Source organism: Martes martes, assembly GCF_963455335.1.
Source record: "Martes martes genome assembly, chromosome: X".
Lineage (NCBI taxonomy): Eukaryota > Metazoa > Chordata > Mammalia > Carnivora > Mustelidae > Martes > Martes martes.
In genome coordinates this window covers 44802658-44830149 of record NC_137897.1, presented here as the reverse complement: position 1 = coordinate 44830149, position 27492 = coordinate 44802658, and the positions used below count along the sequence as shown (strand labels likewise).

General features: G+C 45.5%; 1 pseudogene across 1 annotated transcript; it reads right to left on the bottom strand.

Moving 5' to 3' along the window:
- Positions 1-1560: 1560 nt before the first annotated feature.
- On the bottom strand, positions 1561-27338 carry LOC308337364 (inter-alpha-trypsin inhibitor heavy chain H6-like; annotated as a pseudogene). Its single transcript has 10 exons — positions 27273-27338; positions 25943-26105; positions 24672-24827; positions 20082-20193; positions 19017-19243; positions 16489-16658; positions 10849-10969; positions 5087-5236; positions 2400-3880; positions 1561-2167 (listed from the first exon to the last, which is right to left on the bottom strand). The product of its transcript is annotated as an inter-alpha-trypsin inhibitor heavy chain H6-like (transcript).
- Positions 27339-27492: the final 154 nt, after the last annotated feature.

Genomic DNA, 27492 nt, shown 5'->3' with positions numbered 1-27492 from the left:
ACCAGCCAGGAGCCCCAGAAAAACTACTTAAATGACTGAGGGAATTACAGATATTTGATGAAGTCTGGAGTGGTTGGGGGAGGGTGGGAAGGACATCTGAGCCAAGATCTAAGTTGTGATCTAGAATTTGAGTGGCAATGCAAAAGATGAGCATGGTAGACAGGGGCCAGGGTATGTAAGGTCAGAGCGGTTATCAAATAGAACAGCTTGAGAGCGGTCCCTTAGTGGAGATGGGGTTGAGGCAGGGCCCATTATGGAACGGAGAGGAGGCCAGGGTGGGGGGATGGATAGAGTTCAGAGAGTGAGTGGGAAAAAGTGAGGTCAGAGGGGTATAGGATAGAGAGCAAATCACGTAGGGCCTTGTCGGGTATAAAAAGAACTTTGGGCTTCATTCTAGGTAAGATGGGAAACTCTTGAGGGGGTTAAGTGGGAGCGGGACATGAAGCAGTCTTTGTTTTTAAATAATCCTTTTGCTGCTGAGGAAGAATGGCAAAAAAAAAAAAAGAAGAAAGGAAGGAAGAAAAGAAAGAAAGAAAGAAAGAAAGAAAGAAAGAAAGAAAGAAAGAAAGAGAAAGAAAGAAAGATATCCCGAGAGAGGGAGCAGGGAGACCAGTGAGGATACTGGAACAGTTTTCTAGGGTAGACATGATCGTAGTCTGCCCTAAGATAGTGACAGTTGGGGTGGTGAGAACTGGGTGCATTTGGCAAATATGTCAGAGGCAACATTGCCAAGAATTGAAGATGGATGGGATATTGGCGGGTGGTGAAGGAAAGGGGCATGTCAAGGATCTCATGCCCAAATTTGTATCCCTGTGACTTACTGCCACCACCAACTGGTTCTAATCCTGCCCTATAATGTCTCCCAAGAAATGTTGCTCTTCTTAGGAAGAGAGAACAATGGAGTGGTGGAGCACATTCAGTCTGCAACCAAATGATGTAGGCCCAAATCTCTTACTAGTTGTGTGACATGGAATAAGTTACTTCAGTTCTCTGCACTTCAGTTTCCCCATGAGTAAAATGCAGGTATCCACAGGTTGTGTGTGTGTGTGAGTGTGTGTATGTGTATTAAATGAGGGACTAAAAGAGCAATACATAGACAAGTACCTGCACATACGAAGGGCTAAAAAATGTTAACCTTTATTACTTCACAGTCTTTAGGAAATTTAAGGATAATTGTTATCATTTCCAATTTGTGTACCCCTCTCCTTAAGCAGGGCTGTATATAGAGCACAAAAGAACTAATCAGACCTGCCTTACCCAGTGATGCCTCCACTTAGAACCCTGTATTCCTACCCTGTTTGGGAAACATGAGCAATTCTCTTGCCCAAGAAAGCAAATGTCAAAACCACAGCTTGATCAGTTTCTTTCTGTTTCGCTTTCCCAGTCTTAATATCCCTCCTCTCTCAGGGCCTCTAATTCTGTGCTTAGGTTCTAAGGCCCAGAGAGGTTAAGTAGCTGATTCAAAGTCTCAAAGCAAGCAAACTGGCAACTGTCATCACTAGAATCTGCAGAAGCTTTGTACATTCCTAGTTCCCAGAGCTCTCCATTCATACCTCCTCCTCATGGCTTGACCTCTTGCCCGTGGCACTCATCATCTTCATCAGGAGTGAGGAAGGTATAGAAAGCTGGTGGGTTCAAGGACTCCATGGTCATGGACTCCACCATTGACTCAGACAGCAGCTCTAGCTCCTCAGGGAGATGGAGCAGGCTGGCCACCTCAGGGAGGATGCTAGAAGGCAGCAAGACTGGCACGTTTGGGGGCTGCCTTCTGGCATAGGCCTGGAGCTGCTGGAGAGGCCCATTGTTGGGACTTCTGACACAGGTAGTCCCAGAATTTGCCTGGTGTTTTGGGGCCCCAGCAGCAGATCCTGCTGAAGCCAGAGCTTTCTCAGGGCAGCAGAAAGGGCAAGGTGGAGTCAAAGGGAATTGGGAGGGGTGCTCCAAAGACAGAGGTGGTCATGGTCTTGCTGGGACTTGCGGGACTTGAGGTTGTGCTTGTGAATGTGTTTGGATCCTGAGGAGGTAGGGGCATTGGTCTGGCAGGTCTGGGGGGGTAACGGGGTTTTGGGTTTATTGGGGATTGGGGTCCTAGGTTTGGAAAATGATAAGTTTGGGTAATGTGGGGGAGTTGGGGTATTAGAGTTAAGAGGTGTTGGGACCGGGGCGCCTGGGTGGCTCAGTGAGTTATAGCCTCTGCCTTCGGCTCAGGTCATGATCTCAGGGTCCTAGGATCGAGCCCGGCATCGGGCTCTCTGCTCAGCGGGGAGCCTGCTTCCTCCATCTCTCTCTGCCTGCCTCTCTGCCTACTACTTGTGATCTCTGTCTGTCAAATAATTAAATGGGATCTTTAAAAAAAAAGAGAGAGAGAGAGGTGTTAGGATTTTAGGGATGTTAGGTTAAGAGGATGCTGGGTTTAGGGTGTGACAGATTGTTTGGGGTCTTGTGAGCAGGAACCTTTGGTCTAGTTTTGTGATAGGTGTTTGAAGATCTGAAGCATGGAGATTGGCCTGTGGCAAGGTTTTGGGTGGCTGTGATGTGAGTACCCCAAGTTGGGAATGTGATAGAGCATCCAGTTTGGGTTGTGATGGAACACCAGGTTTGGAGGACAGTGCAATATCATGTTTCACAATGCCAGCTTTGGGCTGGGATGGGGTGCCAGGATTCAGAAGTGGGACTTGTGTCTTGGCAGTCATGGGTAATAGGGTACCAGGATTCTGGTGTGATGGCACGCTGGGCTTCAGAAGCAATAGGGCACCAGAGTTTGAGGGCCCAAAGGCAGCAGTTGTTGTTCTGAGAGTTGGCTGAACCAAAGTGCCAGAATCCTGTTGTGTAGGATTTGGGGATTTGGGGTGTGCTGGGGTGGATAAGGTACTTAGTGTCCTGAGCCAGTGGCTCCAACTCCTTGGAACTGGACATAATTTCTGTAGAAGCAGGAGCCATTGAGGATAAGTAGGACCTTGGTTTCACAAGCCCTAATTTGGGAGAGACCTTGGGTAACAAGGCTGACTGGGCTGTGCCTGTCCCGAGGCCAGGTCTGCTGGTGGATGAAGGCATAATGGTGCCTAGTACAGCTGCAGTGGAAATCTGTGATCTGACCTTCCCACTTGCCTCCTTGGGCTGCACCATGACCAGTGAAGTCAGAGGTGTGACAACATTGTATTCAGGGGACAGGTTGAGGACATTGGTGGCCAGCAGGCGACGAGTGGTAGTGTCACAGGCTTGGAAGCATCCCTCAGCAACTCTCCACTGGTGGTGTAGGCCCAGAGGCAGCAGGTGAAGTGGGCTACGTTGTAGGCCCACTCCCCTGGGACACCAGAGTTCTTCTGGCTCTGCTGGTGGCTGCCTCACTGTGGCAGGCCACAAGAAGCTGACTCTTGGGGCCACAGGCTGCCAGGTGGATGCCAAGTTCCTGCTTTCCTACCTGCCTGCCTGCGCCTGTCCTGCCACCACCAAAATTTTGAGCCACCAAATAACGGGGAAAAGGTCCAAGGGGAGGCCCCAACCAAGCCTCCCAGGTAGTCCAGATGCACGTCTGCCAGCAAGGAATGGAGATCTCCTCATAGAGGCCCTTCAGCTGTAGGGCTGCATCAGTGCCCTCATACATACACCAGGCTGCTCCCTGGTTCTCCAGGGGCAGGTGACACAGCAATGGGAAGTCAGCCTCATCCCTGAAGGCCAAACTAAAAAGGGACACCCTGTTGCCCAGTGCCTGACAGATGTTGGAGAGGATCACCCTAGGGGTCATCACACTGGCTGTGGGCTCCCCATCTGTCAGGAAGATGATGAGATGGATCCTCCCCACATTGCAGCCCCGACCAGTCTCCTGATTGCTGTGGTTTAGCAATGCTATGCTGTAGCAGAGCTGCACTGATGTTGGTCCCTAATTGGGAAGCAGACCGTGAGACCATGTTTTCTAGTTATTTCTATCCCCATTGCAGACACCTCAGACACCTCACCAACCTCTCAGGCTCAGTCATTTCTCATCTTTGCTCAGACTGTTTCTGCTGCTTATCCTTCCCAACACCCCTGCCCCCACACGGGTTCCCTGAGATCTGACAGTGGGGCCCACACGTCCTTGGCTTTTATCATTCCCTGTCTCAGACTACGATTTGCCTCTTTCCTGGGGGGATATCTTTTTTTTTTATTTTTTTATTTTAATAAACATATAATGTATTTTTATCCCCAGGGGTACAGGTCTGTGAATCGCCAGGTTTACACACTTCACAGCACTCATCATAGCACATACCCTCCCCAATGTCCATTTCCCCACCACCCTCTCCCATCCCCCCTCCCCCCAGCAACCCTCAGTCTGTTTCTTGAGATTGAGTCTTTTATGGTTTGTCTCCCTCCCAATCCCATCTTTTCATTTTTTCTTTTCCTACCTCCCCCCAACCCCCCCCCGCCTTGCATCTCCACTTCCTCATATCAAAGAGATCATATGATAGTTGTCTTTCTCCGATTGACTCATTTCGCTAAGCATGATACCCTCTAGTTCCATCTCTAGTCAGACAGGCAACTCCTCAGTGATAGCAACCCCACCTCCATGCTATAGGGGAAGGAAGGGCTGAGTTTACCAGAGGTGGCGAGTGGGGGAGACTTCAGTACTTCTCTGAGAGACGATTGATCAAAAGCCAGAATCAGGGCAGCAGCTTGACCAAGTGCTTGGAAATACATACATAGATTATTGATTTTAAAAAGTTTTGGCAAATTTTTCTGAGTATGCGCTTTAAAGAAACTCAGGGCCAGAGAAGAATGTGCCCTAAAATACATAGTGCTATGTTCTTTTAACTAGGAAAGGGGACGCAGAAGGATGAAGGGACATATTTGTATAAAATATAATAGTGATGTTTCACGTATTGTGAGAGGTGAGGTGGACAGGGGAACAAAGGGAGCATTTCAAGAATTCCCCATATCTGGGGCACATGGCTGCCTCAGGCAGTAGAGCACGTGACTCTTAATCTCAGGGTCATGAGTTTGGGGCCCATGTTGGGTGTGGGGCCTACCTAAAATAGATAAATAAATAAATAAAAAGGAATTCCCCACATTACCACAGCCCATCCATTTGAGTGGGTGGGTCTACACTTACAACCACCAGTTTCCATGTGACCCAGGTAGTCCTTGGTGCTGTGGATATTCTGGATGCTAGCTAGACACTAACCGAGTCAGAAAAGGTGATGATGTTGAAGTGGTCGTTGACCTGCACACCACCCAGGATCACGTTCGTGGCCTTTTCAGTCTGTGCGAATGGGTGAAATGAAGGAGATGGACCAAGGCTGGAGGTCTTGCTCAAGACTGAAAAGTTCTTTCTTTTTTTTTTTTTTTAAAGATTCTATTTATTTATTTGACAGACAGAGATCACAAGTAGGCAGAGAGAGAGGAGGCAGAGAGAGAGGAGGAAGCAGGCTCCCCGCCAAGCCGAGAGCCCGATGCGGGGCTCGATCCCAGGACCCTGGGATCATGACCCGAGTCAAAGGCAGGGGCTTTAACCCGCTGAGCCACTCAGGTGCCCCTGAAAAGTTATTTCTATACAGGGTACTAAGGCCTAAGTGTGGTACGGTTTTAAGACTCTCTGACTCTGGCACTCCGTAAGTCTAGAATTCTCGGGGTCAAAATGCTATAATCCTAGAACTGCACTGTCCAATGGAAACTGCTAGCCACATGTAGCTACTTAAATGTAAGCTGGTTAAAATTAAAGGAAAATGATAAATAAACTGTTCCTTTACTTGCAGTAGCCACATTTCAAGGGCCCAATAACCACACGAGGGTTATTGCAGAGCAGTGGCTACTACTGTATGGGACACCTCAGAACTTCAGAACATTTCCATCATCAAGAGAGTTCTATTAGACAGTGGTGGTCTAGAAGGTTCAAGCTCCATGCTTTCAGGGTGCTCGGACCCTGTGTGTTCCATGGTTCCCGGACCCCACGACCCAGGATTCAGTGATTCCAGGACCCTAAAGCTTAAGGGCTTTATGATTCTGGGTCTTTGTAACTTCCTTTGGGTGACTTTGCAAGCTCTGGTTCTGCCCTATGTAATCTGTTCTTTTACCTCACCTTCCATTTCTTCCAGGCAGATCCTCTCCTCAGTCCCCAGATAAACCAGATTCCATTCCCCCCCCCACCCCAAACTTTACTCTTATTGTGCCCTTTAGGTAACAGACCTTTCCACTTCCCCTTTACTTAGTCATACCTTCACTGCTCCTTCTCTCCTTGATTGCTTACTCTGACCCATGCCCCTTGTACCCAGATAGTCCCTGTCCCAGATGGTTTGCTGGCTGTCATCTGTAGAATGTTTTCATTTTCCACACTGATATTGAGCCCTCTGAGAACAGGGCTTTGAATACTTCTTCCTTTTGGCTCCCTTCTCCACAACAATACCTAGCATAGGGCTAGGCACATAAGAGTTTCAGGGAATAGGGAATGTAGGTCCTAGTGTTAGGTACCTCTTACAGGGCACTTGTTATGTTTCAGGCACTGTGCCAAATACTTAGATGCATCAGCTCATTTAATCGTCATAGCAACACAATGGAAAAGGTACTGATATTATACCCATTTTATCAGTGACAACTCCGAGGCTCAGAGAGGCAGGGTGACTTGCTCAAGGTCACACAACTAGTCACTGATGAACCACGGACGCAAATCCATATTTTGGAGGTGTTAAACATTATGCCTTCCGAGTTTTATATTGTTATAGATTTCAGAGACCACAGGGAATATCACTTGTGACCCACCTTTCTCTATACCTTAAACTGATAGAAGACGCTTTGGATGCTTTCAAGGGGATCAGAGGATGAGCTCAGGGTAGAGGTCACACATTCTGGAATAGGGGGCTGAGGTCTTGCTCAAGACTGAAAGGTTATTTCTATACAAGGTACTAAGGCCTAAATGTTGCATGGTTTTAAGGATTTAGCCACTCATTCTTGTTTTCATTCAGAGGACTGCAACATAGAGCATGATGGCCCTTCCTGAGAATCTCCCGCTAACCAGAGACAAATCATGTTTTTAGAAGCATGTCGTTTAATCCATTGAGATTTTCCAGCTATCTGTCTGTTATTGATTTCTAGTTTAATTCCACATGGTCTGAGAGCATGTATTTATTGTATGATTTATACTCTTTTGTTTTGTTAAGGCGTGTTTTATGGCCCACGAGGTAGTCTATTTTGGCAAACATTCCATGTGAACTGGAGATGGATGTGTATTGTGCTGCTGTTGGATGAAGTACTGTGTAGATGTCAATTATTCAACTGATTAATGGTGCTGTTCCGTTAAACTATGTCCTTACTGATTTTGTGCCTGCTGGATCTGCCCATTTGTGATAGAAGGGAGCTGAAGTCTCTAACTATAACAGTGGTTTCATCTATTTCTCCTTGCAGTTCTAACAGTTTTTGCCTCATGTCTTTTGACGTTCTATTGTTAGGTGCATTACACATTAAGGATTGCTGTGTCTTCTTGGAGAGCCATTATATAATTATATAAGATTTTTTTTTCAGTCTGAAAGCAGTCATGGTTTATTAACTGGCCAAACTGCAGAAATAGTGATGGCAGATACCTTAGTTTATCCTTCTAATAAGCTGTTCATCTGGTCTTCCCTATTGCCAGCAACTGCGCCTTCCACAAAATGGGTGATCTTTTTCTTCATTCCACTTCATGGAGAAGATAATTTGCAGGGCCCCTGGAAGTTTTTTGGTTCTTTGAAATACTTTACAGTAATACTTTATAGGTCTTGTGAATCAGATCCTCCATGCAAACAACGCCATATTTACCAAGAGATCAACCAGTGTGTTATCTGTCAGGGAAATTTGCTCTTTGTTTCTTTTCACAATGCATCTCCTTATCCCTGATAACTTACTTGCTCTAAAGTCTGTTTCATCTGAAATTAATATGGCTGCTCCAGCTTTTTTGTGATTAGTGTTCAGAATGGGATATCTTTTTTTTTCCATACCATGACTTTTAGTCTATCTGTGTCTTTTTATTTAAAATGGGTTTCTTGTAGACAACACAGAGTTGGGTCTGGTTTTGTTTGTTTGTTTTTGTTAGGTTCTGTTTTGTTTTAATCAACACTGATAGTCTCTGTCATTTAATACGTGTATTTAGACCATTCATGCATGGTTAAAGTGATTACTGTTATGGATAGATTAATATTTGCCATGTTTTTAACCGTTTTCTATTTGCTACCCTTGATTTTCTTTTCTTTTCCTTCCTCCCTCCCTCTCTCCTTTCCTTCCTTCCTTCTCTCCTTCCTTCCTTCCTTTTTTCGGTCTTATACTATTTTTCTGTCTTCTGTGGTTTTAATTGAGTGTTTTATATGATCCCATTTTCTCTTGTCTTTTAGCAGAGCCATTATGGTTTTAATTTTTTTTTTCTTATTGATTGCCCTAGAGTGTGCAATGTGCTTTTACAACTAATCCAAGTCCACTTTCAGAAAACACTATACAGCTTCAAGTACCTCATGAAAGAATATTTCCAATTCATCCCTCCTGGCTCTTATATAACATTGCTGTCATTAATTTCACTTATCTATAAGCTGTATTCACTGAACACATTATTTCTATTACTATTTTGAGCAAACTCTTTTTGTTAGATCTATTAATTAAAAAAGAAAAGAGTTTCTTTTACCATAATTCATTCCTTTCCTAACACTCTTCCTTTCTTTATGTAGACCCAAGTATATGAACTAGACCATTTCCCTTCTCTCTGAAGAACTTCTTTAAACATTTACCTGTGCAAGGCAGGTCTACCGGCAAAAAGTCCCTCAGTTTTTGTTTGGCTAATAAAGTCTTCCTATCTCATTCACGTTGGAAAGACAATTTTGCTGTATACAGAACTCTAGGCTGGTAGTTTTGGGGGCTCTTTGTTTTGTTTTGTTTCTCTTCAACATGGTAAATATTTCATTTCACTCTCTTTTTGTTGCATTCCTATTCTTGTTCCTGTATAAGTAAGGTGATATTTTCCACGGGCTTTTTTTTTTTTTTTAAAGAAATCTCTCTTCGATTTTCTGCAGTTGGAATAGGATATGCCTATGTGTAGATTTTTTTTTTTTTTTTTATCCTGCATGGTGCTCTCTGAGCTTCCTAGACCTGTGGTTTAGTGGCTGTCATTTATTTTGGAAAATCTGTACCCAGTAATCCTTCAAATGTTTCTTGTGTTATTTTCTTTCTTCTCCTCCTGGTGTTCCCATTACACATATGTGATACTTTTGTAATTGTATACAGTCCTTAGATATTCTCTTTTTTCTTATTTTGTTTTACATTCTTTCTTCTCTTTGCTTTTCAGTTTGGGAAGTTTCTATTAACATATCCTCAGGCTTATTGACTTGTTCTTTGCCCATGTTCAGTCTCCTAATGAGCCCACCAAAGGCATTTTTCATTCCTGTTATGGTGTTTTATATTTCTAGCATTCACTTTTTCTGTTCTTAGGGTATCCATCTCTGCTTGCATTACCTGTCTATTCTTGCATGTTATCCACTTTTCCCATTAGAGCCCTTAGCATATTAGTCATGGCCACTTTAAATTCCAGGCCTAATAATTTCTCTGCCATATCAGTCTGGTTCTTATGGTTGATTCATCTTTTTGGACTGTGTTTTGTTTTCATTTTAGCATAGCTTGTAAGTTTTTGGTGAAAGCAGACATGATGTATCACGTTAAAAGATCCTAGGTAAATAGGCCTTTGGTGGGAGATTCTATGTTTATCCGGCCAGGAATTAGGTTGTGCTTGCTAGGTGCTAACAGTTGCGTGTGTCAGAGGCAAAAATTTCTCTTAGGATCCTTGTTTTTGACTCCTCTATTGTCTTGGGTTGCTTGGGATAGTCTTTCTTAAAGACTCTAAGCTTCCAGTTCCATCAGCTATAATCTCCTATTGTTATGCAGGAGTGCAGTGCGTGTGGTGATATTGTGTGGAGAAGGAGAAGCATTTCGTAGTTCCATGCTCAGGTCTCAGTTCTAAAAGACTGAGGGCACCTATGCCCCTGAAATAAGACCTCCACAAGTGCTCCTCAGCTTTTTCCTGACCTTCGTTGGGATGGGTAGGCTAGGAAGGTTGGGAGTTGGGTATAGCCTTTCCCCTACACTTGAGATTACAAAAGACAGCTCTCAATATTTCCCTTCCCCCAGTTTGGTTACACTCTGGTATAATACAAGTTAGTAGACTTGGGTCCCATGGGCTCTGTGGTTCAGAACTTTAAGGCCCATAGATTGTACTGCTCCAGGTCACTTGGACTTTATCATTCTAGAGTCCCAGAGTGTTGTAGTTCAAAATACTGCTTCCAGAACTTTATGGATTCAGGCTCTAAACTCAAAATCTCTTTGGCCTATGGCCCCAGTATTCCATTTTAAGGGTGCTCTGGTAGAAGGGCGACAATATTTTAAATCTAGATGGATCCAGGACTTTGTAGTTTCTAAACACTACAACGCCAGTGCACTGTATTTTTCTGGCTTTGAGGTAAAATAAACAAAACGAGACAAAACAAACCTGTGGCCTCTGGAAGGTTCAGAGTCTAAATTGACTATGGTTTCCTTTTTATATGTTGACTCAGGCTTTATGACACCAGAGTTCTCCAGCTTGAAGGTTCTATGACTCTGGGCCCCTTGGTGATCTGAAGTTTTGTGGTTAAGGGTCTTGATGGTTACAGCCCCCTTGTCCAATGTTTCAATGTTCCCAGTATTCTGTGGTTTCAGGTCTACGTGGCTCCTGAATGTGCGAGGTACCAGGACCCCAAGGTAAGCCTTGGCCTCTAAGATCCCAGGGTCATGGGAGGTAGAGTCTCTGGTCCCAGGGGACCACTGCTCCTGCACTCTCTGCTTTCTGAGCCTTCTAAAACAAGAGCTATAACAGGTCTGCCGGGTCCTTGTTACCTGCTTCATCGTGGTGCCAAACATAGAGCCAGCCGCTTGTATCAACAACGAATACCACGTTTTTCTTGACAGGTGGGAGGCTTCTGGGGGCAAAATAATGAATAAAATCACCCTCGTAAATCTGGACAAAAAGAAGTGAAACCAACAAGAAGTAGGAAAGGCAGTCTAAATCAGTTCCCCTCTTATTCTCCGGCATAACACCCTGCGCCTTTTTCCTTCCTAGGCCTTCTCTCTGCTTCTAGTTAAATAGACATCTCTGCGATTGTTTGTTTCAATGTCCACCTCCTCTACCAGAGCTGTGTCTCTGCTGTTCAGGCTGTCAGCCCAGGGCCTGCCCCAGAACTGTGGAGTGAATGAGGCTGGCTTGTGGCCCAAGGATCCAAGGATCAGGATCTCTGTAATATGTGAGTTCCTGTTCATGAGAGCTGACTTGCACAGTCCCGAGGGCCCCTGGGGACATTTTGCCTGGGCTCCAGGAACTGTAAGTATTGTTTTAACCTCCCTCTATAGAGTGAGCCAGGGGCCCAGCTCCATTGCTGCCAGGGGCTGGGAGTTTGCAGGGCCTCCCTCTCTTCCTTAAGCCTCCTTTCTGCTGTTGCTGGGCAGAGTAGGCAGGGAAGGAGGGAGCAGAGGCCCAGTGAGCTGTTTGTTCAGAGGGGATTGGTTAGACCAGGTGCAGATGCCTTGGGCTGCCAAGGATGTGATTGGCTGCTGACCCCCTTCCCCCACTCCATCTCCCCTCTGCAGAGCTTGGGGGCTGGAATAGCTGAGGGAAGTGGAAGGGGGATGCTGGGAGGGCCCCCAAGGTCAGTGTCAGCTCAGCCTAGGGAAGTATGGGCTTGCTGAGGGTCCGTGCTGCTCAGTAGCCTGAAGTAAGCTCTGCCTTGGGACAGCCAGCTTTACTCTCCTCTCTGCCATTCAGGCGCTCTCTGATCACAAGCCTGGACACACTATCTCCTCCTGTCCCAGGGGGAAAGGAGGATAAGGGAGGACATCTTGCTCTTTCCCTCCACTCCAGCCTTTGAGTTAATTCACACGTGCATGTGGGGGCTCTGTCTCCACTTTCTCCTGGCGCTCTACAGCAGTTCTCAAAGGCCTGGGTCATCCACCGTGCCACTGCCCAGGCCCAAGGCAGAGCCCTGCTGTCCTGAGATTCCTCCCATAGCCTGGGCAGGTGAGAGTTTCTGGGAAAATCACATTCCTATCTCCTCATGGTCCCAGGCTCCCTGGTGGCCTCACACCTCACATCCTATAAGCCAGAGGCATGACCCAGGTCACCACCCTCTCACGCTCCCCTCAGCTGCCATGCCACCTCACTTGGAGTAAATGTTTCCTTTCCTTCCTAATGAAGAAAATTAAGGGCACCAGGCCATGTCCCTTGGACTGCCCACCCCACCCTTGCGCAGGGTTCGCACACCCATACACCTCTTCCTCTATTAAGGACAAAACAGTCTTGTCCTGGACCCCATGCCCTCCCAGCCTCCAGCACCTCCCCCGCCAGTCAGACCCTCCTCTCCAACCTGCCCCACACAAGCTCCTGGGTCTTCTTTAGGATATGGAAAGTGTTGTGTCTTTTCCATCCACTAAGACAATCCCCGCTGATCCCAATCCCATCAAAACTTCCTCCCTGCAGCATACCGAGGTAATGGAATCATCACCTACAGTGGTCTGCTCACGTCCAGTTTATTGCTCTCCACACCACAGACTGGCTTCAGCCCCCACCACACACTGACTCCTCTCTCACTAGAGGCAACAGTACCTAGCTGGTTTCCAAACTCAATAGGAGTATTTTGATTCTTTTTTTTTTTAATTTATTTTTTATTTTTTATAAACATATAATGTATTATTAGCCCCAGGGGTACAGGTCTGTGAATCGCCAGGTTTACACACTTCACAGCACCCACCATATCACATACCCTCCCCAATGTCCATAACCCCACCACCCTCTCCCTATCCCCCTCCCCACCGCCACCCTCAGTTTGTTTTGTGACATTAAGAGTCTCTTATGGTTTGTCTCCCTCCCGGTCCCATCTTGTTTCATTTATTCTTTTCCTACCCCCCAAACCCCCCACGTTGCATCTCCACTTCCTCCTATCAGGGAGATCATATGAAAGTTGTCTTTCTCCGATTGACTTACTTCACTAAGCATGATACCCTCAAGTTCCATCCACGTCTTCGCAAATGGCAAGATTTCATTTCTTTTGATGGCTGCATAGTATTCCATTGTATATATATAACACAGCTTCTTCACCCACTCATCTGTTGATGGACATCTAGGTTCTTTCCATAGTTTGGCTATTGTGGACATGGCTGCTATAAACATTTGGGTGCACGTGCGTGTATTTTGATTCTTATCAGACTGCATCTCCCTGATGTGTTTCACAACTGGCGATCACTTTTGGTCCCAAGAAGAATCTTCTGTCCTGGGAAACTCAGATGGCAAACTCTCCTTACTCTCCAACCAGTTCTCTGGCCCATTTGATTCAGTCTCTTACATGAGTTCCATTTTCTCCCCCTGTCCCTTAAGCAGTGCTTTCTGATTTTTTTTTTTTCAGTCATGGCAAGCAAAGAGAATGATTATGCTTGTGTAACACAATGGAGGGAAGTGGTGGGGATATAGAGCTCTGAGCAGACTGCTGGCAGCTGGTGGAGCTAGACACCCAGAGAGCTGAGGAGATCAGTGGCTGCTGGACCTTAGCAATTGCCATCGTGGATCTGCTCTTCTGGCTCAACACATTCTCCCTGGGCCACTTCCCTAGCTCTTGTACTGTCAGTCCCTGAATCTCCATGATGACCCAGTACCACATCTTTCTCCTGTCCAATGCTCTCCACTCTTCCCCCTCCACAACTGCATACCTGATCACTGTTGGACCCAGTCCCTTGGACGTCTGAAGATGCCGCCAATGTATTTTGCCCAAACAATAAATTGCTATATTTCCCCCATCCTGCCTTTGTGTGCCTTTGTCCTTTACAGACCCTATCATCCACATGGTCACTCCAGATACAAACCTGAGCATCGCCCTTGAATCTTCCTGTGCCCCTCACTCCCCACATCCAACCAGCCACCAATTCCTGCTGGTTTAATCTGCTGGATATATCCCAGGCCCACCCCTCCTCTCCATTCCAGACTAACAAAACCCAAATTCAAGGCTTCTTTCTCTTTGGTTCTGCTCCTTCTTTCGCGGCCCCTCCCATCCATGCATCTTTGCAGCAGCTGCTCAGTCAGGTCTTCCTAAACTCAAACCCCATAATGTTATTCCCTTTCATGGCTCCCTTGTCACCTTCAAGACTTATTCCATGTTCCTCATCACACCCCTGCAGCATTCGTAGCCTTCGGTCTCACCTCTTACCATTTCTTGTATCTCAAATCAATGCTCCAGGAACTCCAACCTACGTGAAACTCCCTAAACACCCCTGGATATTTCCAACCTTCATTCCCTGTATCGTGCAGGCCTCAGTTGGCTAGAATGTCTTTCCCATTTCACAGCCCCTCTCCCAACTTGGTATCCATTTTTGCATTCTTTCACCCAGCTCAGTCTTTACTTCTGCCAGGGAGCCCTCCCTGACCACCTTCTTCCCTCATGATGGCATCCGTCCCAGCTTGTGTTTGTCATTGACAGAGAACTTTTCATCGTGTGTGTGTGTGTGTGTCTGTTTCACCCAGAGACAGTGAATAGGATCTCCGTGTGATTCACTTCAGGGTTCCCAGCATCAGCCAGCAGTGGGCGCAAAGCAGATTAGGTACCCAGGGAGTCCCAACTGAGTGAATGAAGGGGTGAATGTGCAGGACTTTGAAAGATGGGCATACTCAAGCAGGAATGGGAGGTCAGTGGAGGGGTCTTGATAGGGGATGCAAGAGTTCAGGGCACGCGGTAAATGGGAGTATCTGTCTTGCTATTTAGTGCCTAATTCCATCTGTTCTGATTATGTTTCTGCTCCAGGCAATGGTCAAAAAGGTAAAGAATGAGGATGCAGACAAATACCTCAGTTAACACACCCACGGGATAGAACACCCGGTTAAGGCCCCTGCTGCCACCTACTGGCAGGGTACCTTCAGCTCTTATTTGGAGAGGGAGACTTACTTTATTCTCCCTCCACAACAGGCTATACCATACCTCTGTGCCTCTGCACATACTGTCCCCTACATCTCTCTGCATCTGCTATTCCCTTCACCCCAACGACCCCAGCAGAGGTAGAGTCTCTTCATATTTTTCCCAGGCTAATTTAAAGGCCAACTCCTTTAGGAAGTCTTTCCTGGAACCCTCCTCAGTGGTATCTGTGCATAACCCATTACAGATTTATATGCAGCATTTAGAACCATTTATGACTGTCACAGGTCTATGTATCTGGCTGCTTGGGGGCTAGGATGTTCCAAAGGCAGACTAGGGGTTGTGTCCACCTCATTTCTGAGTTCCCAGAATCAATGAGGGCAGGACTGGGCTAGAGTAGCTCTGCTTGGTGGTGATGTATCCACATATGAATGAATGAGTAAATATGTGCATGGGGAGAGGTGTTACCAAAGCACTATATTAGCCCAGAGCAGATGGGAAAATTGTCAGTGGGCTGGGCTCATCAGAGAGGTAGCATTTGAGCAAGGTCTTCAAGGACGAGGACCAATGGAGAAAGGAGGGAGAAGACATTCCCAGGGCAAGCGGAGAGTATGAGCAAATACTCAGGCACAAATGAGTGGCAAATTCAGGTGTTTTTAAAGAAAGGCGTGTGGTGTGGTGTGGTATGGTGTGGTATGGTGTGGTGTGGTGTGGTGTGGGGCAGCTGGAGGGTGGTTCGCGTGCCGCAGGTGGTGAGAGATATGGCAAGAAAGGAAGGCTGGGACCAGACATCTCAGGCAGCCATGCAATCGTTGTTGTCAAGCCAAGGGTCTTGGATCCATGCTGGAACCCTCTGGCAGAGCATGAGATCTCTGCATATTCTTCATGAATGTGTGAGCTCAGAATTAAGGGCTCCCTGTTTAGGCAGATGGCTCAGGTGAGGCAAAAAGAATTTTTAAAACACAAAAGTGTGAGGGAACATGAGAGTATCAGAGCTACAGAAAGTGTGAGAGACCAATTACTGGCCAATGGTTCACTTTCCAAAAGGACTGGTTAAGAGTGGGCTATAACTTACTTCAACCAAGAGTGGATTCATTTCAGGGTGCCTGGGTGCTTCAGTGGGTTAAGCACCTGCCTTCGGCTCGGGTCATGATGCCAGGGTCCTGGGATGGAGCCCTGTGTTGGGCTCCCTGCTCAGTGGGGAGTCTGCTTCTTCCTCTGCTTCTCTTTCTGCCTCTCCCTCTGCCCCTCCCCCTGCCCCTCCTCCTGCACTCATTCATGCTCTCTCTCTCTCTCTCTCTCTCTCTCTCAAATAAGTGGAGTCTTAAGAAAAAAAAAAAGGAACGGGTTCATTTGGAGTTTTATTCAATTTATGCAGTTCTGAGTCTCCAACACTTAGAGGAAGCACATGTGTCTCCTATGGTGTGAAGTCATGTGTGCCTATACATCATTCTGTCTGTGTTCACTTGTCTTCACTGATCTCTAGGGAAAAACAGATGAGCAGTTTGCAGAAGCCAGATTACTGGCCAGGCCTGTCTGACTCCAGAGCCCATACTCTTTCCATTCCATTTCCATTTCCATTCCCCCTCATCTGCACATCTCCAGCGATGCCCTCCATGATTACATCGTGCTGGACCACAAAGTGGGCCATGGTGCCTGAGCTGGAAAGGACAGATGGGTCTTGCAGTGCTGGGCAGAAGGTGATTCAGACACAGGTCTCTCCCCTCTCAATCCTGGTAGATGGGGACGAGTCAGCCTCCCCTGTATGGGTGGGAAGGATTGAGGTGGGTGGCACGGAGGGCTCACCAGGCAGAAAGGGATGACATCAAAAGGGGCAATATCTGAGCATGGGGAAAAGCAAACCCTGCACCACCCGCTGCTCCTCCTGCTTACAGCACCCTTCCACTTGCCCCAGTGTTATAATCCTCTCCAAATCCCACAGCCAGCTCCTCCTGCTCTGCCTCTTCCAGCAGGCCCAGGCTGACCCACCCAGCCCTCCCCACAGCTCCCAGGCTCTAGAAGTCTGACCCTCACCCACAACCTTGCCCTGGCTCACTTGCCATCCGTCCCTGGGCCCAGCCTCTGGAGGAGTGTCATGTCCCCACCTAGACCAGAGACCTGGGTCTCCTCCCACAGAGGCTGTGTGGTGTGTGCTGTGGAGAGAGACAAACACAGAAACAGGGCCTAGGTCCCCTCCCATGCCCCTTACTGCTGTGGAAAATTGCAGTCTAGCAAGGTTCTCCTCTGGGATAGAATTTCATGTGTTTTCTGACACACACAGCCCGCCACCCCGCCTTCTGACTCTCAGAATCACGTGTGTGAAGAAGGCTTTTAGCGCCTCATGAAATCACAGATGATTTTCTGGTCCCGGATGTTTGCCGAGCAGGCCACAAGATCAGCTCTTCTGGAATTCCAGCCCAAGACAAATGTCCATTTAGACATGTCTCTGTGCCTCCTTTTTTCCAGAAAATGGAACCTTGGGAATTCTGCTTCCCCCCTTCTTCCTGCTACAGCTGTCAGGAAGCTTGGGGGCAAACTGAGCCCCCATACTCTCTGAGACTTCTGCTTACATACATTCCCTTGGCTTCCTTCCTTTCAGAGGTCTTTGTTCTGTTTTTTCCCCACAGGATTGGCTCTACCCTCTGCTTTAACCTTTAAGAAGAAGGGGGAGGGAGCTGCCATTTATAGCTTAGGGCTTAAGAGTGCAGGCTGCAAGGACTCAGATGCTCCCTGTGGGCCCCTGGACAAGTTATTCACACTCTCTAAGCCTCAGTCTCCTCATCCGTAGCACGGGAATGATAATAGCTCCTATTTCATAGACAGCGTTTGTGGGGATTAAATGAGACCATTTACATAAAGCACTTGGAACCATACTTGGTTCTTAGTATGTGCTCAATAACGCGAACAATTACAGTTATCATCACATCTTCATGAGACTCTGCACCAGTGATTTGAAGGAAGGCATTTTCTCAAATTCTCACAATGGTCCTGGGCTGTGGATGGCATCTCCCCATTGCACTGGTGGGAATAGTGAAGCGGAGCAGTGGAGTCATTTGCCTGTGGTCCCACCTTAGGAAAAGGTCAAAGCTGGGTTCAGAACCCAGGTCTGTGTGTGTCTGTCTCTCTCCTTTATGTATGTATACCACCCTGCCTCTCTGGGTCAGTAGGCTCAAATGAGGCAAGGCCTCCAAGCTAAACAGCTTGGTGAGGGTGGCCACATGGCATGAGTGGTTTCTCTGCGCCTGTCCATTCATCTCCCAGAGGAGGTGGGTAGGCCAGCTCAGTGGTTTTCCAATCTGGCTGGATACCAAATTCACCTGCAAATGGGTTAAGAACATAGATTCCCGGGCCCCTCCCCAACCTACTGAAGCAAAATCCAGAAGGGTGGGGTCCAGGAGTCTGTATTTCTAACAGCTCACATAGTGATTCTGATGTAGCCAGTCTGGACTTCAAACATCTGCAGATGAAATTTTTTATATTTTTTTATTTTGTTATGTTTTTCACCATACGGTATGTCATATATTTTTGTTTGTTTGTATGTTTTACACTGAGCCACCCAGGTACTCCATCTTTTTTTTTTAATTTTTATTGTGTTATGTTAGTCACCATACAATACATCATTAGTTTTTGATGTAGTGTTCAAAACGAGGCTGGCAGCTGGGACAGTTCTCTGGCCTAGAGAGCCTGAGATGGTATCCTCAAGGGCAGCCTGCACTTCACACTGTTTTCCCATTGCCCTTGCATTCTCAATGGTCATTTGAGGATTGCCAGGCTTGTCTAGGTTGCCTTCTGCAACTTCAGTATTACCACCACATGATTTAATGGAGCCCACTCAGCACCCCCTACTGCAAATTTTTTTTTTCGTAAAAGAAATCACAACTGAAAAGTTATTGGACTTGCTCATTTCACATAGCTTGCATGGGTCAGATCAAATTTATGGCACAAATATCTTGAAGTCCAAGCATTACCCCTTGTCATTTTAATGCAGAGGGATCTTGGCAGTGAGGTCCAGCCAGAAGTGGTATTAAAGGGAATCCCAAGTGCAGTTTCTGATTTCGGGGAGGCCATTATGATGGTTGACACATAGTGCTGCTGACATTCCCCTGTGGGTGTTGGTACACAGGTGGCTGGCCTTCAGAGGTGGTATGTGAACATAGCCAGTTCCCATTCTTTCTGACACTGTGACCTCCACAGTCAGCCTTGTGACCAATTGGCCACGCTTCAAGCTAACCATTGCCAGGTACTGGCCCTGGTGCCATTATAGCAGCCCCTCATAGACCAGGGCAAAGTGCCTCCAGACCTGCTGCCGGGCTAGTAGAGATTCCAAACTTCTCTTCTTCTAGTCCCTGAGCATGAAAGGGAGGAGGTGGAAAGGGGGTGAGATCTCATAAGGGGGAAGAAAATGGATAGATGGCCCAGTTCTGCACATGCCCACCCTGGCCCTAGGAGACCTGACTGGGCTTCCAGTTCAACGAAATCCCTCAACCATAGTTTGTCATCTGCTCATTAATCTCTCTCCCTCATTCACACTCCTAAATATTGTGCCTGAGAAATTGATTCACAGGCAGCTTACACACAAAGAAACTCTGTGAGTGAAAGTATGAATGTAGAATAGAACAATAATTGGCTAATGTTTTGTTTTATGAAAAATGTTTTCCATTTACACACAATGCTTCTTTCCCATCAAATAGCCCCTCACACCCATCCTCTCCCCATGCTTTAGAGTAAACTTCTTTATATGCCATTAATTCCTTAATATGTATGTAGAAGACAAACCTAAAGTTTATGTGCTTGATGAAACTCTTTTGGAAGCTGGGAGGAAACACTGAAGGAAGACTTTACATTTCTGCCAGTAGAATGAAACTCATTTAGGAAATAGGATTCAATTTAGAAAAATCTTACCTGAATATAACCTTACTAGAAGGTGCCAGTTCTTAAATAAGCCACATCCTGCTGGGAGGAGGAAAGTGGAAATGCGAATGTAAACTCCCATTTATTGAACACCTACTTTCTTACAAGTTTGAATATTAATTAATTTATGTCACCTTCATATAATCTTGTGGAGTAAAGAATATTATCTCCATTTCATGGAGGTAGGAACTGAGGCCCTGGGAAAACATGTGTAAGTTCCTGATCACACAGTTAAGATGAAATTGGTCACATTTCATACTGGATGAAGCCTTATCTGATGCCCACATGAGCAACTGTATTTCCCTGCTGATGGGCTTTCTCACAGATTTTCTTTGCCTGGTGCTTCTCTTTGACTTCCACAACATAGACTTTATTGTTGATGGTCCTGAGAGATGAGGAATGAGAGAGACAGAAATAGACAAAGGAAAAAAACAGGTGGTTCGAAACAGAGAGAAGATACAAACAAAAAAAGAAGGAGGAAAAGAAGGGTGGAGGATGGGAAGAGAGAAAGAGCAAAATCGTACCATAAAACTAGGGTGAGAAAAGGAACAACAGAAGAGAGGGGAGTCCAGGTAGATAAAATCAAGTGAAGCAGTTATCATCATCTCCATTTTTCAGGTGGAGAAATGGAGACCACACAGTTGGCATATGGTAGACCTGGTGCTGGGACTTTTTCATTTCTCAAAGTGTTGAATGAATTCCATGTTTTGGCACATGAAAAGTTGGGACACAACTGAACATTTTTATTGTAACTGTTATGTGTCTACTGTAATATGTATTAAAATATAACTAGCACATTGAACCCATGAACTCACAAATATTGCTGCTTAAGATAAGACTAATTTAGGTAATCTTAAAAAGTACATCTATTTTTAAAAAACTATATTAAGTGAATAATATGGTGGGTGGTACATGTGATAAAAATTGTGAAAGCAAAATGCAAATCCCTGCTCAGGCATCTGGCCTGAGTAGGGAGGGGGCCTTGACTTCAGAGAACTCAGAGACTAATGGAATACAAGTAAGACTGCTTACCACCGCACACCCCTCCAGTTTTTCCCGTTGCTCTAAGAAGCTAATAGAGTATAAATTTCAAAGAAGAGAGGAATCACTTTTTCCCCAAGCTTTTAGGAAAGGGTTCTAGAGGAGGTGGCCTTAGTGCTAGGCCTGAAAAACAGAGAGACTTTGGATACATGTTTTTTACTGACCATGCCTTTTTAGATTCCTTTGTTGGCTTTTTTTCTTCCTGGCATCTAACTCTTTGGGACGCTCCTAGACTCTGTTCTTAACTTCCTCTTCCCCTCCTCTGTTCTTTCTACAGTCCCTCTCTAGGTGATGTCATCTATTCCCATGGCTCTAAATATCATTTATATGTAGATGACTCCCAAATCTGTATCTCTCTTGTTTACCTGTCCCATGAAATCCAGAGGTACATATCTAATTGCTTACTTGACATTTCCACTAGAATGTCGAATAGATACCTAAAGCCTAACATAACCCAAACTTAGTTCTTGGTATCACCCTCACCTCCACAGTCTGCTCCTCCCCAGTCCTCCTTATCTCAGGAAATAGTTGTTTGGCTGAAAATTTTTAGAGTCATGCCTGACCCCCCTCTTCCTCTCACATTCCACATCTAATCCATCAGGGAATTTTGGCTCTATCTTTAGATACATCCACAATCTAATTCTTACCACTCCTACAATTACTACCCAAGTTCAAACTACCAACATCTCTTGCTTGGACAAATGACTTATTAACTGGCTTCCCCCTGTAAAGCTCTGCCTCTTTAGTATCTGTTCTCTTCACAGCAGTGAGAAATGTCATTTAATCCTAAGTGAGGCCATGTCCCTTTTTTACTCAAAACTCTCTGTGACTATCTATATTTAGAGTAAAAGCCAAAGTTTTCACCAAGGGCCCCATGACCCTTCACAGTCTGGCTCACTGTCACCTCTTTAACCCCATAATCTCCTACTCTTTTTCTCACTTATTCTTCTCCATCCACACTTTCCTCATTGCTGTTTCTTGAATTTGTTCAGCATACTCCTGTCTCAGAGTATCTGCAATGACTTTTCCCTTAGTTTAGAACACTCTTCCTCTTGACCTTTGCAAGTCTTACACACTATCTTCTTTCAGGTCTTTGTTCAAACGTCATTTTATCAGAGGGACATCCTTGATTACTCTAAAATAGCACCTTCCTATTCACTCTGTATCTCCCTTGTTCTATTTTCTATTTCTTCGTAACACTTCTTATCCATAAACTGACATATACATCTATGTTTAATTTTTCCTTGTCTGTCTTCTCCAGTGGACTATGAGCTCCTTTAGTGCAAGGATTTTGTCTGTCTCATTTTCTGCTATATACACAGTGCATGGAATATGGCCTGGCACACAGCAGGTACTCAACAATTATATGTATAATGGTCATTCTGGATAGACAGCATAAAAACACAGAATGTATTTCAAGGAACAGCAAGTATTTAGTTAGAGCAGAGGTGCAGGTAAAGAAGACATGGAGGAAAATTTGGAGTATTTGGGTAGGCCTAGAGAATAGAGATTTGAATACTAGAATCAAGGAGCTCACATGGCAGTGAAGACTTTTGCTATGGAGAATAGGGAGTTAGGGATAAAACTTGAAAAGGGAAGGGATGGGTCAGAGCTGTCCTTTAAGGAATGGTAGATATATAGTTCAGTGTCCTAGAGAATATTCATGCAACTCTGTAAAAGGAAGAAACAACAATCTCCATTTACATATGGAGAAACTGAGGCAGAGATATGGGGTGAAGCATGGGTGAAGTTATTTGACCAAAGCAGTGTCTGACAGGAACACTTGAGGAAGATACGCAGCTTGCAGAAGAGACCACTCAGGAGAGAAGTGTTTCCAGGCAGTTGAAAGAGACTATTGCTGCACTTGTGTTGGGGGTGGGCTGGACTGGCAATGCCCCCAAGGTCTTCTGGGAGGTATGGGGGTGTAGGGTGGAGCTGGTCAGGCAGCAGCACACTGGGGCCTCTGTGTATGCGCTGCCTCCAACAAGCATACTTTCCATAGAGTCTGCCCAAGAACATTTCCTCCGGCCTACTTTGCCTAATTTTTAAAAAAAAAAAAATTCTTTTGGTGGGTTTTTTTTTCCCTATTGAAGTAAAAATCCAAATTCTGCCCCACTACTTGGCCCTTGCATCATTTGACCAGGAACCTCTCTGGTTAACCTTCATACTACAAATTCATACCAGCTGTTTTGCCTTTGTTCCTCTCTCCTTTCCCTGGTTTCTCACATGCAATGATTCTGGTCCCTTCAAATCTTACCTATATGGAAAATCATGGTTCTAGGAAGCCCACTTTAATCACCTCAGCACCTCTCCCGTGAACTCCCTTGCCAGGGGCACACATCTTACATCCTCCAAACTTTCCTTAACCTAGGGAGTGCCATCTGCTCATCAAAACCAGAAGGTTCCAGATGACAAAGCCCAGGGCTATTGCTGAGGCTTGCAGGTTGTTTGCAGTACAAGGACCCCCTCTGGTGAAGGAGGTCAGAGCAAAGACTGAAACTGCCTGTGCTGGCCTTACTCAACTGCTAAATCTGAGTCCTCTCCCCGAGAAGGTGGGGGGTGGGGGGGGTGGGACACACCTTTTCTAATTCACCCTAAGGTGTTATATGGGCTAATGAGTCCCCACTAAACTCCCCTTGACCTGTGCCTTCTCCCATTTTTATCATCTCAAAGAAGGCACTGTCTTCTACCAGGTCAGACAAGCTGAAATCAGGTTGGCACCTCTGTATTACTTACTTTTCACATACATCAGGTTGTTTCTCCCTGTTTATGGTTTCTAATCCACCAACACTGCACTGCTCCAGCCCTCAGCATCCTTCAGGTTTATTACTGAGCTCTCTGTTTCCCAGTTGGCCCCTCCAGCCCACCCCATTTCATTATTGTCACATCTTGCTTAAAACCTTGCCATGTCTCCTCATTATGGGCCAGTTATTTCTTTGTTTTTTAAATATTTATTTATCTGAGAGAGAGAGAGAGAGTATGAGTTGGAAGGGCAGAGGGAGAGGGAGAGAGAGCATCCAAGCATACTCCCCACTGATGGGGGAGGGGAAGCTTGATCTCAGGAGCATAAGATCATGAGCTGAAATCAAGAGTAGGATGCTTAACCAATTGTGCCACTTAGGTGCCCTGGACTGCAGTTATTTCTAAAGTGATGGGCACATGCACATTGAAATTCCCCAGCCCTGCCTTCTCCTTGCTCACCTGGTGAATATCTCATATTTCAAGCCTCAGTTTATGTGTCATCTCTGTAAGGCTTTCTCTGACTGCCTGGGGATGGGGGAACTAACCACTGCCTCCTGGTAGGCCTTACCATTCCCATAATCCTGCATTCACACTTCTCTTTTCTCCCAGCATATTATTAAAACTATCTGCTTCCTTTTTCCTGTCCCCCATTAGACTGTGAACTCTTTGGGATCTGGGACTGTGTATAATTTATCTTCCTCTTTCCATAGTACCCAGCACAGTGCAAGTCACACAGTCGGTATCAGAAAATGTTTGCTAAAAAAATAATCAAGCTAATATCATCAGGGACTTATGTCCCTGGCACTGATTTTAGCAGACATTTTCACATATGTAAACTCATTTAATTCTTGCAGGTGGATCCTAATTTTATCTCCATTCTACAGATGTGTAAAATGAGACCCTGAGAAATGAAGTGACTTGTCCTGAGACCCAAAATTGGCAAAGCAAGGATTCAAACTCAAGAAGTCTGATTTCATAGTGCATGCTCTTTATCACTATGCTCTACTGAAAAAAATGGACAAAAGAATGAACAAATGTCCACACGAATGAATAAAACAATAAGTTTGGAAGCAGGCATACATAAGTGAAATTGGAGATAAAGGGAAGGTGAGGCAGATGCAGGTCAAAGGTGGTTTTATGGGCCTCAGCATGTAGATTGAACAGGACAGAGGTGACCAAGGTGTGAGTACAGTGGGAAACCACAGTAGAGTGTACACAATAACTTGTCATCAACAGCTGAGAGAGAAGACAGGGAAATGGGTTAAGTAGACTCTACCATGGGCCTACATGTGCTTAGGAACATGTACTTGGGAACCCAGAACTCCTGAACAGACCACAGGGAACAGGTGGAGAAGCTGAAGACCAGAGAGCGAAAACTGCCTCTGTCATCCATTTCATAAATCTGCTTAATATTCTGTGAATTTTATCAAGTCTCAGAACCAGATTTTCAGGAGATCACAAATTAAGGGACCTCTGTACAAGTGTTTCAGCAACTTCAACGTGCACATGAATCTCCTGGAGATCTTGTTAAAATGCAGATTTTGATTCTGCAAGTCTGGGCTGGGGCCTGTGATTGTGCCTTTTTCTGAAAAGCTCCCAGGTGATGCTGATGCTGCTAGTACAGGGATTTTACTTTGAGTAGCAAAGCTTTAGAGTATAATAGAGTGGCTGTCATTCATTGAGCCCTACTCTATGCAAGGCACTGTGATAAACATATATATTTTCTTCCTCTTCAAGATCTTAGGTATAAAAAATTACATCTGACAAATGCCATCATGCACTGAAAGCATGATAAGCATCTGGCACCCATGATCTTATTTAACTCTCGAATTGACTCTCTGAGCTAGATACTACTCTAGTCCACATTTTACCAATGTGTTATATGGGCCCAGAGATTGAGGTCACTTACAATTAAGATACTGATCTTCTTCCTCACCTTTTCTGAAGCCATGATCCTTCCATTTACCCACATATAACATACACCTAGTTCATTCTCAGTGTTGGGCAGTGGGAAATGAAGGCATTTGGGATCAGATGGACCTAGGTTCAAATTTTAGTTCTGCCACTTCCTAACTAGGTCTTAACCTCTGAGCCTCTGTTTCCTCCTCTATTTGATGGGGATAATAATAGAGCTTAGGTCACGGGGACACTGTGAGGACTAAGTGAAAGAGTAACTCTAAAATCTCTGGTGCAGCACCTGACATGTGCTTAGCAATAATAACTCTTTTCTCTGCCCCTAGCTTCTGAGTTGTAGGACTGAGAAAACAGATCCAGTAACTTTTCCCTATTCCCCTTCAAAGAGCTAATTTTCTCAAAAATCCCAGACTTTGTTTCCTCATCCCAGAACTAACCTTTGTGCTTGATGAGGTGGGCTTGGAGGTCCCCGGTATGTCAGTTCAAGGAGGATGGTCAACAAAAAGCTGACACAGATGAGCATCTCCACCCAGATATCTCACTTCTGGCTTGGGTCAATCCCCAAATTCTTGCTTTCTTACACTTCCAGGTATTCCTTCTCTTGAAAGAGAGGAACTATCCTGAAGGGTGGGGAAGACTCTGAATGTGGCATTCAGATGAGGCCCATACAATCCAGGATTGTCCAAGAGCTAGTGTTGGCATCTTGCCTGGAGAGGGGCCAGTTCCATGCCTCCGTTTTCCCCCTTATCCAGCTGTAGATGAATAAAAGCTAAACATACTAGAGTTGTGGGTCTGTCTGTTTGCTATGTTGGCTCAAGGTGGAGTTTTTCTTTCCTATAAACATCTAGAGGAGACCAGAAACTCAGGCCAGAGAAAGGTCACTTAGGATGGATCATCTTAAAAATGTTGCAGTTATGAGAAAGGGGTTGGTGGTGCAAGGCCCCAATCCAGATCCCTTTTGGCACTAACTTTAACTTTGAGACAAGAAAGGCTTACTTAGGGCCCCATAACTAATTAGAATTTCCACAGACATGAGACTTACAATATCCAGAATAGTCAGAGGCCAAGACAGGCTAGGGCAAGAGTGAAAATATAACATAGTAGTTTAAAATAGAACTAGTGGATTCAGATCATCCGGGTTTAAAGCTCAGTTCTGTCACTTACTGAAGATGTAACATTGAGCTAATAATATTAATAATTAGTATTTAATAGTATTAAGTTAATTAACCACTCTATAGCCTCCATTTCTTCCTATTAAATGAAGATAATAATAACACCTACTTCATAAGGTTGTGGTAAAGTTGTAATAAAGAGGGGAGCCTGGGTGCAGTGGGTTAAAGCCTCTGCCTTCGGCTCGGGTCATGATCCCAGGGTCCTGGGATCGAGCCCCGCATCGGGCTCTCTGCTCCGCGGAGAGCCTGCTTCCTCCTCTCTCTGCCTGCCTCCCTGCCTACTTGTGATCTCTCTCTCTCTCTGTAAAAAAAAAAAGTTGTAATAAAGATTAAGTGACACTGTATTTTTGGAATGCTTGGAACAAGATTAGTGTTCAGTAAATATTAACTGCTAGGACTAGAGTGGTATGAGACCAGACTGAGATGAAAAGTATGGGAAGTTCCCTGTCCCTCTGGAGACCTAGGTGGAGGAAGTCTGGGGAGAGGCTGAGTTGGTGGGCATCAGTCAGTATGGGGGAACCTGGAGATGCTCTGGACTGTGTCTGCAGGTATAGTGGAGGATGACAGTGAGAAGTAGAGGTGATAAAAAGATTACCTGAAGGTCTGCACATGGGATGTCAATATCAGCCAGAACCCCTGTCTCCCTGCCCTTTCCACCCATGTAGAGAACATGCAGCTCCAGTACTTAGCTTCAGGCAAAATCTCTAACATCATTTTACAAACTTTGTAGGGAACACTGTGACTTGTCCTATGGCATTTGGTACCACAGAACAAAGCCTCCTCATTTTGATATTTGGACCACTCATAGCCTGTCA